The 15,998-nt window shown below is 41.1% G+C and overlaps 1 long non-coding RNA gene across 1 annotated transcript; it reads left to right on the top strand.

The window, feature by feature from the left end:
- The first annotated feature begins 10,555 nt into the window (after positions 1–10,555).
- LOC114043407 lies at positions 10,556–15,150 on the top strand. Its single transcript, XR_003569102.1, has 3 exons — positions 10,556–10,632; positions 11,869–11,930; positions 14,190–15,150. It is a non-coding gene; the product is annotated as an uncharacterized LOC114043407 (long non-coding RNA).
- Positions 15,151–15,998: the final 848 nt, after the last annotated feature.

Below are 15,998 nucleotides of genomic sequence, written 5' to 3'. Positions count from 1 at the left end.
GATAGATAGATAGATAGATAGATAGATAGATAGATAGATAGATAGATAGATATGTGGCAGAGCATTTATTAAAGGCTTACTATGTACCAGACACTCCCCTAAGTACAGGAATACAAATAAAAGCAAACAAGAGAGTCCCTGCATTCAAGGAGTTTCCATTCTAATGGGAGAAGATGGCCGATAAAGGGGAACTGGAAAGTTTTTGGAAGGGGTACCCAGGAAGAGGTAGGACAACTGTCTAGGAGGTAATAAAGTCTGCAGGATAAGTTACCATAGCTTGGGCCCCTCAAGAAATGGCAGTGCAAGTTAGGGACTCACCAATGGGTGAGCAGGCCTCAGGGCTGAGGTTTCTTGAGGGTGGGAAGGCACTGGTGAAAAATCGGAGAAGTTCAGAGAGCGAAAAAAGCTGAAAGTGCCTCAGAATCACTCCATTTAATCTGTGTGAGCCTCACTTTTTTATCTATAAAACAAGGATCATAATGGTCACGATATCTCTTACATAGGGCTGTTGTAGGGAAAATACCATATAAATATGGCACCGTCATTGTTATTATTAATGAGGCTATTCTGAATCCATCACAATCGAAGATGTTGCTAAAAGTTAGCATATATGTAGCGCTTTAAGGTTTGCAAAGTGCTTTGCAAATATTATTTCATCTTATCCTAACAACAACTCTGGGAGGTAGGTGCTATTATTATCCCCATTTTACAGATAAGGAAACTGAGACTAAAAGAGGTCAGGTTCTTTGCCCAGGATCATACAGCTAGTAAGTATCAGAAATGGAAATTGAACTCAGGTCTTTCTGACTCCAAATCCAATGATTGACTCCATCCATTGTTTCACCTAGCTACCTAGTGTTTGTCAATCATTAACAGACCAGATGTTGAGATCCAGTTTATTCAGGCTACTAATCTACCACAAAGCTCAATCACCTTCTTATTTCAAGCTTGAGTCTGATAACTGGGCCAAAGCTCTTAAAGACTAGTCACCACCACCACAAGTGATTTAAGGTTTGTTAAGTACTTTCCAACCAATAGTCCTATATAGCAGGTAGTATAATAATTTGGTTTAATCCAAAGCAATAAACATTTATTAACTAATTACTATTTGCAAAACACTTAGGTCATCATTATTCCTATTTTGTAATTGAAATAATAAATTCAGAGAGACAAGTGACTTACCATAGGCCATAGGATCATAGATTTAGAGTTGGAAAGACCCTGAGAGGCCATCAAATTCCACCCACTCATTTTTACAGATGAGGAAACTAAGGAAGCCAGAGGTTAAGTGACTTGCCCTCAGATACAGATAAGTACTAGTTAAGTATCCGAGGGGGTACCTGGGGTGTTCAGGGAGGACTAGTACCACTGGTAGGAGGCTTTGCCAAGCCCTTTTCAGGGCTGCTCATCCACCTTTCTCTCATGGCTCCAAGAAGCTGTAGCATGAGGGTGCTACACCCCAGTAAACCCAGGCCAAACCTGGTTAAAGGTAACCAACTGGCCTCAAACCCATTGGTGAGTTAGGGGAATGCTTACCCCAAGCATGTGAAGACTTGCCCAGGTGGAATGGGTCGGTAAGGACATTCTGCTCCAGGCTGTGAAGTGGAATGCGGTTTTATTGGACATGGAAGATGCTAAAGTCATCTGCTGCATCCCGGGCTGTGGCTACTCATCCTGACTTTTGTCTTGCCACTGGACTTCAAAGACTCTGGAAGAGAGTGTGAGGCTGACAACTTTGTGCGACTCTGCCTCACTTAAATCCAATTCGTGCTGAAGTCTAGATACCTCCCTGCAATGACACCAGTCTTTTTCTAAAAATGAAGGGGCGAGCAACGTGAAGTATCTGAGGCAAGATTAGAACTCAGGTCCAGTGCCCCACCCACTGTACCATCCAGCCACCTAAGATCACAACAAGATTCAAACCCAGATGTTACTAATTGTCCAGCCTTGGAATTTCCATCAGACCAAGCTGCCTCTCCCAGTAATATTGTCTTTCCTAGGTAATGGCGGAAGCTCCCCTTTCTGACCACCAATAATAACACTTATTGTCAGTACTCTACATTAAGACACTTGATTATATTCCACTTTGCTCTTTATTTTGTATAGTAATGAGATAATATATGTCAAGCACTCTGTAACCATGAAGCAAGTTCTATACAAATGTGAGCTATTATCATTACTGTCCTCTCAATTTTTTTTCCTTCATGCATGCATGCCTTGTCTCCCCTGCACAATTAAAATTGTAAGCACCCTGAAAGCAAGGAATATGTCACATTTTTGTTGTATCCTCCCCTGGGGCCTGTAACAAATATTAAACTGATAAGAATAGATCCAAAAATCTTTATTTTCAATAGATGTTTACTGCTGCATATTGGGTGATGATTGTGCATCTTCATAAAAATACTATCAAAAGGTACAGATTATACCCAAAGAGGAATCCTAAAAACCTGAGAAAAGTTCAGAGGAAAGGCAAAAAAAAAAAAAGATGAACAGGTCTGGGAATAACACCTTTAAGAATATGTGGAAGGAAGCTAGCAATTAGGGCGCGCCTGGTTCCAGCTGTGTGACCTAAGGCAAGTCACTGCCCCTCCTCTGAATTTAGGTACCCTCATCTGTAAACGAGGCAGGATTGAACTCGATAATCCCCCAGATCCCTTCCAACTCCAAATTTATATAACGAGATTATTCCTGCGAGAGAAGAGATGGTTAAGAGGCAAATTAATAAAGATGTATAGTACGTGCGGAAGGGCCCTTAACAGACTAGGGTAAACAGTCGCTTAACGTTTCCAAAGAGGACGGAAGCAAAGGAAATGAGTGGAGGCGGAGGAATTTAGATTAGAAAAGAGAAGAAATGTCCAGACGGTGAGGTCTGTTAAGTGCCGGAATGGGTTATTCTAGGGTGGTGCCTATTCTTAGGTGTGGATCCTTATAATGTAAATAAGATAGATTTTCATTTCTGGGAGATGACTAAGCTTCGGATTTGCCTAAAGGCTGAACCTGAGGATTTAGAGCAGGAAAGGATCATCTAGTCCCAACCTCCTCCTTTTACTGATGAAGGCAACTGAAGCAAACCCCGAGAGGTGAGACGGTTTGCTCCAAATCACACCATTGCTATGCAGCAGAACCAGCATTTAACCCCAGACCTCTCCCTTCCCGCCCAGTGTGCAGTAGTCTTGGATTTGGGAGTTTAGGAGCATACCGCTCTTCTTTTACAGATAAGGAAACTGAGGCTCCTGGAGATGAAGTGATTTAGTTAGGGCCACACGAGCGCCAAACCGCGGAGGCTGGATTCAAACCTATGTCTTTTGATTCCTTTCCTCTTCAAGAGTCGGGCTTCTCTGCACAGGAAGGCAGGGAGAGAGAGGATGAGCCTGAATATTAAGCATCCTTGTTGCTTTGCTCTGCTCTCCTTCCATTTCCGTATCTGTTTTTCTTTATTTGTCCACAGAGTGTGTGATTACCATTCGTTCTCTCCTCCTGCATTCTCTGGGGGCTTATTCCTCATACATGATTATATACTCATCAGCTCTAACAGGACTGTGGTTTCCCGGGTGCATGGGCCTTTAAGATGAACTGGCTGAGGAGGTGGGATCGCTACAGGGTTTTAGAGGTTGGAGCCTCCCCTGGGCTTGAGTCTCCACAAGCTTCTCCTGGCAACAGTGGAGCTGGAAATCATGACTGCTATTTATTAATTCCTCTGCTTCGCAGGTGCTGGGTAATGGGGCAAATTAAGGAGAAGAAGCCGATAAACAGACTGTTTTTTAACAAGTGACTTGATTCGCGCAAAAGCAAACCAGAGGCACGCGGCCATGCAGCCCAGTAATTAGACCACGCGTCGGTTTCAGCTTCTAGGTTTGATCTGGCTGTGTTTTGAAAGGGCAGACCAACTCAGTTGCCTGAATGTCCTGGGGGAGAAAATTCCGCTGGGACAGATGATTACCATGCTGTCATGGAGAAGGCGGGCCGAGGCAGCCCGAGGAGGAAAGTGATTCGCCGAATGCTCTTTGGAAGAACCAATAGTGGGTCGGATCAAGGCTCACCTTGCCCGATGCTGCTGGATTGTTTAATAAATGCTCAGGGCTAAATTCTATCAGGGCAAACTCCCTCGCTAGTCTGCCAGCTTCCGACAGGGCTGGAGTTTCTGAGGGTGGGAGTGTCAGGGTAATGAGAATGTAAGGGGTTCGCTCTTTCCCCTCTCCACCCTCCTATCCAGTTGCTAATCCCTTGGGCGAAACATTTACCCTCAGCCCTTAGGACTCTCCATGCATAAGAGGAAAATGATAACATTTGCTGCTTGGAGAATAGACATTCTAGTAAATGTTAGGAGGCTCCTTGAGCTTCTTAACAGTATCATCGCTGCTGCTGCAACTGCTGCTACCATTAATAATAATGAAGCATAAAGAAAAGGTGAAGCCCTGTAAGTGTATCAAGCCACCCAGCTATATTCTCTGGGCTGGACACCTCCACTGCACATGGAAAGTATCATGGTGTAGTGGAAAGAACATTGAATTTGGAGTCAAAGGACCCGAATTCAAATTCTGACTTCTATTTCTACTTGTGCAACGGACCATGGGCAAGTCACTTTTCCTAAACTCACGTTCCTGGTCTAAAAATGGCATGCTAGATGATCTCCAGTTCTAAAGCAGAGGTTCTTAACCTGTGTTTGTTTCATAGACCCCTTTGGCATTTTGGTAGAGTCTAAACCTTTCTCAAGTCATGTTTTTAAATAATTGAAGGAAATGCTAAATTTCAGTTAGAGGTCAGCGAGAATAAAGATGTATTCTTTTCCTCCATCCACATTCACTGGTCCCCTAAAATCTATCCACAAATCTCCAAAAGGTCTATGGACCACAGGTTAAGAGTCCCTTTTCTAAATGATGTGATCTGCCCATTTTCCTGATATTCCTTGGAATTTCTGGAGTGGCAGTGAGCCACTAGGTAGCTAGTTGGTGTAGTGGATAGAGTTGAGGGGTGGAGGACTGGAGTCAGGAAGACCCATCTCCCTGTGTTCAAATCTGGCCTCAGACACTTACTAGCTGTGTGATCTTGGGCAAGTCACTTAGCCCTGTTTGCCTCAGTTTCCTCATCTGTCAAATGAGCTGGAGAAGGAAATGGCAAACCACTCCAGTATCTCTGCCAAGAAAACCCCAAATGGAGTCACATAGGGTCAAACACAACTGAAATGATTGAACAGCTGAAGTGAGTTATCCTTAGCAACCTCCATATTTTCTTCTTTCTTTGTCCCATGTCAAAGCCTGTTCTAGGAGGCTAGTCCAACCAACAGCTTCTCTCCTCATCCCTTTCTCTTTGCCTCTGTTACTCTCTCCTTTGCCTCACCCATCCCTTATATCATTTCTCTTTTCCCTTTATTCCTCTTTCCTCTACCCCTTCATTTTCTTCTCCCCTCTCACTCCTTGTGGCAACCCTCTTCTGTCTTTCTGTTCCTCTCCCTTCACCACCATCACCCTTGAATCATCCTTTATTCCTCCTCTGGATTCTTTTCTTCTCTCCCATCACCCCACACTTCAAAAATATAGTACCTATTTTCCCTTTTGTTCTGATTCTTCTTTCACAACCTGACTAATGTGGAAATATGTGTAATATAATTTTACATGTATAGCCTATATCAGATTGCAGGCTGTCTTGGGGAGGGGGGAGGAGAGGAAGGGGGAAAATTTAGAACTCAAAATCTTATAAAAATGAATGTTGAAAATGAAAAATGTATAAATTAACTTTTAAAAAAGAATTGTAATATATACATATACATACATACATACACACTCATGTGTATATATATAAATAACCAGGACATCCCAGTACTTCAATGTAGAATCTTAGAATCTCAAAAGGTCAGCTAGTCCAGCAAGTACCCCTTTTGCCACATCCCTGACAGGTAGTCATTCAGACTGAGTTCCAAGATCCTCAGAGGTGAATCCATGACCTTTTGAAGCCACCTCATTCCACTTCTGAAAAGATCTAATAGGAAATTTTTCCTGGCAATGAGCACAGTGCTTTGCACATAGTAGATGCTTAACAAATGCTCACTGATCCGATTGAACATGTTCCTCCCATCTTTTCTCCAGGATAAATATTCCTAGTTTCTTCAATCAGTCCTCCTATTTCCTTTTCTGAAGGTCTTTCATCTTTCACCATTTTCACCAACCTCCCTCTCAGTGCTCTGCAGCTATTCAATTACTTCCTAAAATGTGGTACCCAAAACTGAAAGAAGTGCTTCAGATGTGCTCTGACTAGGACAGAGCTTTTTTTTTTTTAGCTTTTTTTTTTTACTTGTTATCTATACCAAGCTGCTGCCTCCCATTAAGTTGGTAGTCCTATAATAAAACTTCCAGACCTTTTTCAGGCAAACTGGTATCTAGTCAAACATTTTCTGCCCCTCCCCTCCCCCCATCTTACACATGTGAAGTTTATTTTTGGAATGTAAGATGTTACATTCATCCCTATCCCTTTACATTTATCCCTACATTTCATCTGACTATATTTGGCCCAATATTCCAGTTGATTGAAGTATATTTGCAGCCTAATTCTGCCATCTAACACATCTCTCCCAAATTTGTGTCGTCTGCAGATTTGATCAGCACATCACATCTGCTTTTATCTATCATTGATAAAAACATTTGGTTTGGGGTAAGCACAGATCCCTGGGACATTTCACTAGAGACCTCTTATTGAGATGACATTGAACTAGTTTTGAATCAGTATAATTATGATATCATCTCTATCACATATCTCTTCATCTCGTTTATAAGAATATTATGAGAAGTTCCGTTAAATGCTTTGTTAACATCCAGGTAAATTCATAATTAGGCATGAGTTTAGATACACAACGTTCCCTGATCTGTGTGTCTAGTAATCCCATTAAAAAAGGAAGTGAGGTGTGAACTGTTCTTAACAAAGCCATGCTAACTCTCCACTCAGTCCTTTTAGCTGTTCACTAACCATTTCTTTAGGGCAGCTAGGTGGCACAGTGGATAGTGCACTGGGCTTCAAATCAGGAAGACTCATCTTCCTGAGTTCAAATCCAACTTCAGACACTAACTAGCTGTGTGACCCTGGGCAAGTCACTTAACCCTGTTTGCATTAGTTCCTCATCTGTAAAATGGGGTGTAGAAGGAATCCCAAATGGAGTCACAAAGAGTCAGACACAATCCAACAACAGCAATCTTTTTATTATATTACATATGTTCTGGAATTTCACCAGGAGTCAAAGTTAAGCTCACTGTTCCATAGTTTACAAGCTACATTTTCTTTCCTATTCTGAAAATCAGGACAGTGTTTGTCCTTCTCCAATCATAGAATCATAGATTTAAAGCTGGAAGGGACCTTCGAAGTCATTGAGTGTAGCCTTTCTCATTGACAGATGAGGAAATTGAGGCCCAGAAAGGTAAAGTGATTTTCCCAGAATGGCACAGCTAGGGTAGGATTTGAACCCAGGTTTTCATGATTCTGAGTCCAGAGCTCTAACCGTCACACAGAACCACACTGGGATCCTATTGTACTTTTGTGGCCCACAGTCTTTCAAGGGTCACTGACAGTAGCCCAACAATCCTCTTTGTCCATTATTTATTTCAGTACCTTAAGATGTAGTTCATCTGGATCAACTGATCCAATCTCGTTGAGGACACTTAGGTGCTCTCTTACTATCTTCCTACTTATCTTAGCTATCAACTCCACATTAGCCAATTTTATTCTGCCTTTAGCAATCCAAAGATCGCTCCGGCTGCTGAGGCAACAAAATGGCGTGCAGTACATTAAGCAGTCTAGGCTGGGAGGGAGGGTCTAAGCATCTTTCCTCATTGAGCCTAGTCTGAAGGGATCTTTTCTCCTCAGAACTTCTGTAACAATTATTGCTTGTACCACATATTTGACAACTAATTATCTTTTGCCTTGTGACACTTTTTCTAGTGTTGCCCTAAATGCTTATTTAAATCTTTCCTTGTTATTTGACTTTTCAAGTGGTTGTGTTTTTGTAGCCCTGTGTTTACACCATGGATGTACACCTCCCATTTCTCTGGTTTCCATGGGGACCTTCACACTCCGGGAGGGCAGGAACAGAGGGTTGACAGGTACCCAGAACTGAAAAGTGAATTATCTTACTGAACCCAAGCTCTTTAAAATGACAGACTGGACTATCTGATAGGGGAGCCCACCTATGAAATACCATCACATGGCACACCCTGAAACAGAGCTGGACCTTCACAGCAGGGGTCACTTTCTCCTATCCCTGTCTTCAGCATCACAGAGCACAGCCAGGGGTCATCACAACCGAAGACACTGGAGAAAGGCCCGATAGAGTCAAGCCATAGAAGAAGCAGCAATGGCTCCATTGGTTTGCTGAATGAAGATAACAGGGAGAAGACTGAGGGAGTTCCTAACTCGGAAACCTCTGAGAAATTGCCCACAAGCCAAGGAAAGATAGCACGAGACCACCTAGTTCTGCCATCTATGATTGTGAGATTAGGGAAAAGGCTGGTTGGGGCAGACAAGAGCTCTCCTCTGCCAGTAGTTCCCTTGAGGAAAGTGTGTGTGGCACGTGAACTCTGCCATTAAGGAGGAAACAGCAGCTGTTGGATCTGGAGTCGCCAGACCCTTTTACCTGAGCAGTGAGCAGACTCCTGGGAAGTCTCGATTCTGTGTTCATTATGTTTCTCTTGCTTATAGTAAATGTATTTTAAGCCTTGATTTATGTCACTAAAAGTGGGACAGGAAATAAGAATCTAATGGGAAATGAAGCATAAGCTATTTCTAAGCCATGTTGGGGTGGGGGAAGGAGAGTTGCTGGAGTAAATTCCAGGTGGGAGCACAATGAGCCAAATTCGGGGTAAATTCATGAAATAGTCTATGAAAATGATTCTTTTACATTTGAAAAACACCAAGTTGAACCAATAGGAACCTGAGCCAAGTTGGGGGTGGGGAATTACTGTAGTTAAGACAAACTTCCTGCAACCACAATGTTGGTTCTTTACCTGTGGGAGGTACCCCACCAGCCCTTTTACTAGACAGCTGGAAAATATTCTCTGACTTTAATGCCTTCTTTGAGATACGGGGATTAAAACTCTCAATACATTTTCTTTACCCAGTGAGACTATAAGCTCCTTGAATTCTAGGATAAAATCTTACATATTTTTGCATCCTTCATAATAGCCCAGGAAAATACCTTTAATCAACAAGGCATTCAATGGCTATATTCTGATTTGATAAGATTGCTGGTTACTAATCCTCCTGACAATGGCTCCTCTTCTGGCCACACTCTCCTGGTCACCTCAGAACTCACCCATGCTCCCCAGGCTTTCTCTCTTGTACTTTCTGTTGTGATCCTTCTAACCTTGTTCGGGTCTCCTCCTGCTGTCCTACCAATCATTCACAAGACAATTTCCCTGCATTGCTCCAAAGAGTAGCCCAACTCTACAAAGTAAAACAAAAACCCAACATAACATTAGAATCTGAGCTCTCATGATTTAACTTTGAAAAATATGTCTACTCATTCAGGGGATCATATATCTAGAGATAAGACAGACCTTGGAGGCCATATAGTTGAACTCCTTAATTTTACAGATGAGGAAACTGAGGCCCAGGAAGGCTCAGTGACTTGGAGGGAGTATAAAGCACGGAAAAGAACATTAGATTTAGAACAAAAGAATCTAAATTAAGATACTGGAGCTGCTCCTTATTACCCAGGTGACTTTGGGTAAAACACTTCACCTCTCTTAGACTAAATGACCCTAAAGTCCTTCCAAGCTTGAAATTAATTCTATGATCCTGGGGGTAAATCTGATTTGGGTGATTTCCTGGGTAAGTTTTGTTCCTAAATTGAAAAGCTCATTGGGAAGGATACAAATGTGGGTCTAAAAATGCCTTGAGGCTCATTTAGCCCACAAACTATCCCTTCCTGCCCTACAAATAGTAAGGCATTCTAGGTCGGTACCTTCACTCTTTTAAATGCTTTTAATGAGTTCTTTAAAGCTGTTATCAAAGATCATTTTATTATATTAAACAAGAATTTATTGAATGCCATACTTAAGGCAAAAAAAAAGTCCCTGTCCTCGAGGAGTTTATATTCTACTGATTTCACCTGCTTTAAAATGTTTGACTCAACAATGATCAAGCCTCTACTGCTGCAGTGATCCTGGCCTGGGGGTGATCCTGGACTTTTAGAGGCTGCCAATAGAATGTAAGAAATGGCAGCTCCAACCAAGCCCAGAAAGCTTTGAGAACCAGCCCTCCCTCCCCCAAATTCTGGGAGATACATCAAGCAGGTGATGATTTTGACAGGAGCACAGCAACTCATGAAGACCACTGTCAAGATATTAGAAGACACCCTGTTTTCTAGCGCTAAGGACCAGCAAACAAGCTGTGTCCTGAGCTTATCATAACAACGATCCTTTGTGCTCGCTTTCTGGATGAACATCACTGCAACTAAATCACAGAACTTATGGTCCCTGAGCTTGGGCAAGCACCAACAGGCCCAGACGTGAAGCCCTGCTATGAACAGACTTTTTCGTCACTAGACAACTTTGCCTCAGTGTTGCTGTTGCCTTGACACTGTTGCGACGCTACACTGTTTGACTCTTTGTCTAGCCACAAATATAAAAACTAAAGTTTGGCCATATTAAGGTAGGTCCCCCCCCCCACTAGGAGGGCCCCCAGTACATGTGTCTAATTTCCCTCCTTGCTTATAAACCATTTCCTTCACTTTGAAATTAAACTTCTTTTTGATGCCTGACTCTCCTGTCTCTAGCCTGCTCTGTTTGTCTCTGGTCACCTACAGGTTGACATTAATTGGTGTCAGAAGTGAGACTGGACACAGAACTGGGTCATTGGATTCTCCAGTAGCAACAGGAATGGACCAGGTGCCGCTGGAGATTTATTTCTCAGAGTCTGACACCCCTCTCACCTGGGGAATCCTCTACTCTTGTCTCTGCTCCAATCTTTGAGTTCCCACATTGGTTGAGCTCCCCATTCTTTGTGAGGAAAACTCTGGAGCCCTCCAGTGACCCAATTTATTTCGGGTATCTCTGGAAAGGATAACCTTTCTGCACACTTTTTTCTCCTAACCAGCTGTTCCCGCCTGCACTGTTTAGCTCCAGTCTCTTACCTGCTCTGTTCTGGCTCTCTTCCCCACCCGCTGCCCTTCCCATCTCTGCTCCCCTCTCCACCCCGCACAGGCTAAAAGAATGTTTAGTTAACTCTGTGTCTCTGTTAAATCGGTAAATACATGCTGGCTATATACTGTGACTGCATGCTTTGTTAGAACCGTTTGTGTCTGTCTGTATTTATCTTGTCCTTTTGTCTGTGTTTGTGTCTTTGTAAAATGTCAAATGTCAAATATTGTAAGTTCTGTTGCCTCAAAAGATTTAAAATGCAGCCAACCACAAAAAAACTTCTAAGGTATAGCTATAGCCAGAGAGGTTAGAACACTGGGAAAGATTAATGAACTTTCGTACTTGAAGTAATTATCCCAGTAAGCAAGACTAACTCCCACTTTAGGCTTTCTGCAGGAGATTAGGTTATAAGAAAAAAAAAAAACCCTGCAAGACATTTTTCCCCCTGTCATTTCAGCTTTGGTTATGCTGGAATTATAAAAATAAAGTAGATAATCAAAGTATGTAGAACTGCTAAAACATCTTAGCATATTTTGGAGGTTTAAAGATTTATCATTTTTAAGATTTCAAGGAAGAACTCCTGGGATTTTGAGTAATTCTAAGAACTCACTCCTTTCTGAAATATCTTAGTAAGTTTTGGGGTACCACTCTGTAGAATTCATTTTAAGGAAAAATATGGATGAAATTTTATAAAAGTTAAAAATAGACAGAATTTTCTCTTGAAGACTGACAAGCTTCATTGTTCTAGGGCAATGAAGGAAGGTGACTAGTTTGGAAGTACTCCCAGACTGAAGAAAGAAAAAAAAATAGGTAAATGGTTTGTATCTTATAGTCATCTCTTGTTAACCCTTCTTTGACTATGAAAAGAGAAATGATTGTTTAAGTAAAAGATGTCCTGTGACCACCCCAGTTCAGAGATTCTCTCCCTCTTACTCTTTTAACCCCTCTCCTCTCAGATTAGATTCCCAAATAGAAGTGTTGAAATAAAAATTCTGGGAAAATGCAGGGAAACTTGAATTATATTCCAGTTGCAGAAATTTATTAGCTGTGTAATTGTAGGCAAGTTATCTTGTTTGCGCCACTTTCCTGATCTGGAAAGAGAAAAATAAAAATGGTACCCACTTCTCATGGCTATTGTGAGGATCAAAATGATATAATAATTGTAAAGTGCTTAACACAGTGACTGGCATATGCTAAGCACTACATTATTACTATTTCTTTAATTGAATTTTATTGTTCCACACCAGGTAACTTTACAATGGGCTTAAAATGTCAAAGATAATAAAATTAATGATTTTATATGGAATAATTTAGAAATGCAGTTGATATCATCTGAAGTTTTGTTTCATGTTTTAAATATATGATACTGTTTATGTTATTATTGTATTTTTAAATTCTCTTATATTGTGAAATTTGAGAGACTATTGTAACAGAAGTGCTGTTAGACAAAACAGTTTTTTAATCTGGATGCTGTTACATATTAATTAGGCTTTTAAAAGGACGTGATAAAAATAGATGTTTGAAAATTGTGAAATATTTAATGAAGCATATTTTGTTTTAAAACAGATAATAATAATAATAATATTAAATTTACTATAATAGCAAATTTTTATTTGAAATTTTTGGCTATTATGAAAGTGTATATGGTGGTTTAAAGATACAGCTTCAACTTATCAATGATGAGTCAACTATCAGCTATTTACTGTATGTCTGAAGCCCCAGAATATGGGTACTTTTAATTTATAAGGATAAATGAAATGTTAACTGTTAGGGAAACATCAGCAAAGACATTCAAACCTTAAGCTGCAGTTCGTAACATTTTGCTATTTAAGGTAAAAATTCCTGGGACTGGAATTTATTATTGTTTTGAGCTTTGATTACAGGGATAGTTGTCTGAATTGTCATGAAGCCAATAGTATAAAATGGCATGTGCTGCAGTCTGAGAACTGCTAAAGGTGGATGTCTATGCCTGGGAAAAGTTTTGGGGATGACTTTAGGATGGCCTATGGTAGGATCCTCTTGACTTTGTTTCCCCATTGTACTATTTCCTTTCTAAAAAGGAAATTTTCCCACCTGGTTAATCCTGAGCCTTGCTTTTAACACTGTGTGACTACATGATTGGCTGTCAGATATGACTCATGCCTAGAATTAAACAGAGCTAAAGGAGTCTCCCCCCACCCCCTAGTATGATATATGACATTGTGAAAACTATGTCCTTTTTCCTTTTATAGAAAATTTCTATAATCAAGAAGTTTTGTAAGTACAGAACTAAATCTATTAAACAATAGATTGATACCGGAACACCTCTGAATTACTATAATAGGATTCAAGTATGAACACCTTACAATTCTAACCTGTATTTGTGGTCAAATTATAATATAGAGATGATATCCTCCTAAGGGGGAAATGATTAGACAAAGTATTAAGACAAAGATGTAATATAAAAATTTTCTAAATAAATGGAATAATGAATTTTGAGAAAGCAAGAGGATTAGACTATTTTCTCTAAGAACTATATACAGATGTATATGATTGGCTTCTAAATTTATATGTCATGGAAATTCAGGCTTTGAGTATGTTTTAGTAATAAGTTCTATAAACTGAAATTCTCTGAAGTTTCAAAATTGGAGGGCCAAATTTAAGTGATTGAACTAAATTATATTAAGTCAAAATTATCTAGGAACCTCCAGTTTGGAACCAGAAAAGCAGAGAGTTGTCCTCTTATTTTCCAAGAAGAGATATCTAGGTACCCAATAACTGCTTGAGACATCTGGGACTCAGAATGTGCTGAATGAATGGATATTGAGAATGGACAGGTTACTAGGATACAAGGAGACCTGATATTAATTAATATTGGTGATAACTATTGTATTGCTTTGATGTCTTGTTTCAAGATGTTTATGTTTAAGTTTTCTTGGTTACCATGGTGATATGTAAATCTCCCTTCTCAAAACTAATCCATCATGAGCCCTCTAAGTAGTTTGATCTGTAACATGTCATTAATGTGACCTGACCAGGTAATTACGATTATGAATTTATGAAAAACTTTATTGTATTGTTTGAACATAGCCCTCCACGGTTGGGAAACTGGACCATCTCTATGTGCTGCTTAGAGATGCTGACCAGAAACTCAGATCCAAAGATTGATGCAAGGAGTTTTTTCACAATTGTCAATCAATCATTGTTTCTAAGGGCCCCTACCAGGTCCTTCTGACTATTCCCACAGCTGCCAAACTTGTGGGTATGGACTCTTGGATCGTCTGAAGAAAGCTGCTGCTCATGAGTGGACACCAGAACCCTCTGAGGACCTCAAAGTTTGTCTAGTGTGGACCCAGAAGCAGCTGTCCCAAGATTCAGATGAGGGCTGAGTACACTGTCCTAGTTTTGTTGTTCCTCCTCCCTCTTGTTATGTGCCCAACCACCAAGGCAAGAGTGTGTTGGCATTTTCTCCCTCTACATTCTTGGCCTCCACCTCTCTTTTCTACTTGCAAGCAAACAATGGCTAGACAAGACCTATTCAACTCAACATCTCATCTTGGCCCAGCTGGCTTCTCTTGGCCTTGACTTATACCTGCCTCTCCTTTATTGGCCAGAAGGGTAGGAGTTCTTTCAGACCCCCTCCCATTGACCAAAATGGGGAAATGTCAAGATATTAGGAGAGACCCTAACAGTCCCGCTGAGCACCTGTGCCCTGAGCTTGGCATGACAACAATTCTTTGTGCTCACCCTCTGGATGAACACTGGATGAACTGATGATCTCTGAGCTCAGGCAAGCACCAACAGACCCAGACATGAAGCCCTGCTATGAATGGAAGTTTTACCACTAGACAACCTTGCCTCAGTGTTACTGTTGTGCCTTGTCACTGTTGCTACACTACATTTTTTGACTCTTTGTCTAGCCATAAATATATAAATCAAGGTTTGACCCGCTAAGGCAGGTCCCCCCACGAGGGCGGAGTCCCAGTACATGTGTTTAGATCCCTCATTGCTTTCAATCCATTTCCTTCACTTTGAAATTAAACTTGTGTTTGATTCCCGAATCTCTTGTCTCTAGCCTGCTCTGTTCAGCTCCAGTCATCCATAAGTTAGAGGCCAATTTGGTCCAGTTGACACCACACAGCTGTGTAGTTGGAGGGTGTGTCCACACTGAGGAGATCCTAGGTTTTTTCAAGTATTGGACAAGTATGTATATCCCAGGCACTGTCCCTGGTTCTAGGTACAATTGTTTTAAAAAAAAAAAGCCACTAGGGATGACTCCTGCTGTCACAATAGGCTTCTCCAAGCTACCTGGTCAACCTTACTTCTCTTATCTCCTCCCATTGAGTAATTTTTCAGTAGTGTCTGACTTCCATGACTCCATTTGGGGATTTCTTGGCAAAGATACTGGAGTAGTTTGCCATTTCCTTCCTTCTCCAGTTCTTTTACAGATGAGGAAACTGAGGCAAACAGGGTTAAGTGACTTGCCCAAGGTCATGCAGCTAGTAAATATTTGGGCCCGGATTTGAACTCAGGAAGTTGAGTCTTTCTGACACTCTATGCACTATGAGGCCACTAGCTGCCCTTTAGCATTCTCCTACTCCCAGGTCAGCATTCTTCCCAGGTGCTCTTACTCAGTACCCTATTAAATTAAATGTCTCCACAGGCATTACAGGAAGACAGGATGACCACAAATAGGATGGGAGTTGGGGTAGGGGCAGGACACGCCTAGGAAGATTCTGAAGAGGCAATATGTTAGAGCTTGTAGGAACTTAGTGGTCATATTCAACAACCAGAGATGTGCTGGAGCCAGCACATTCTGATTCAGTGAGAGGGGATTGTTAGATGTTCGGTGAGAGTATTTACACCTCAAAAACTGACAAACACTCAAAATCAGGGCTT

This window comes from Vombatus ursinus, unplaced genomic scaffold, assembly GCF_900497805.2.
Source record: "Vombatus ursinus unplaced genomic scaffold, bare-nosed wombat genome assembly UNPS02014768.1, whole genome shotgun sequence".
Taxonomy (NCBI): domain Eukaryota; kingdom Metazoa; phylum Chordata; class Mammalia; order Diprotodontia; family Vombatidae; genus Vombatus; species Vombatus ursinus.
The sequence above is the reverse complement of the archived record's forward strand: the minus strand, read 5'-3'. Positions and strand labels throughout refer to the sequence as shown.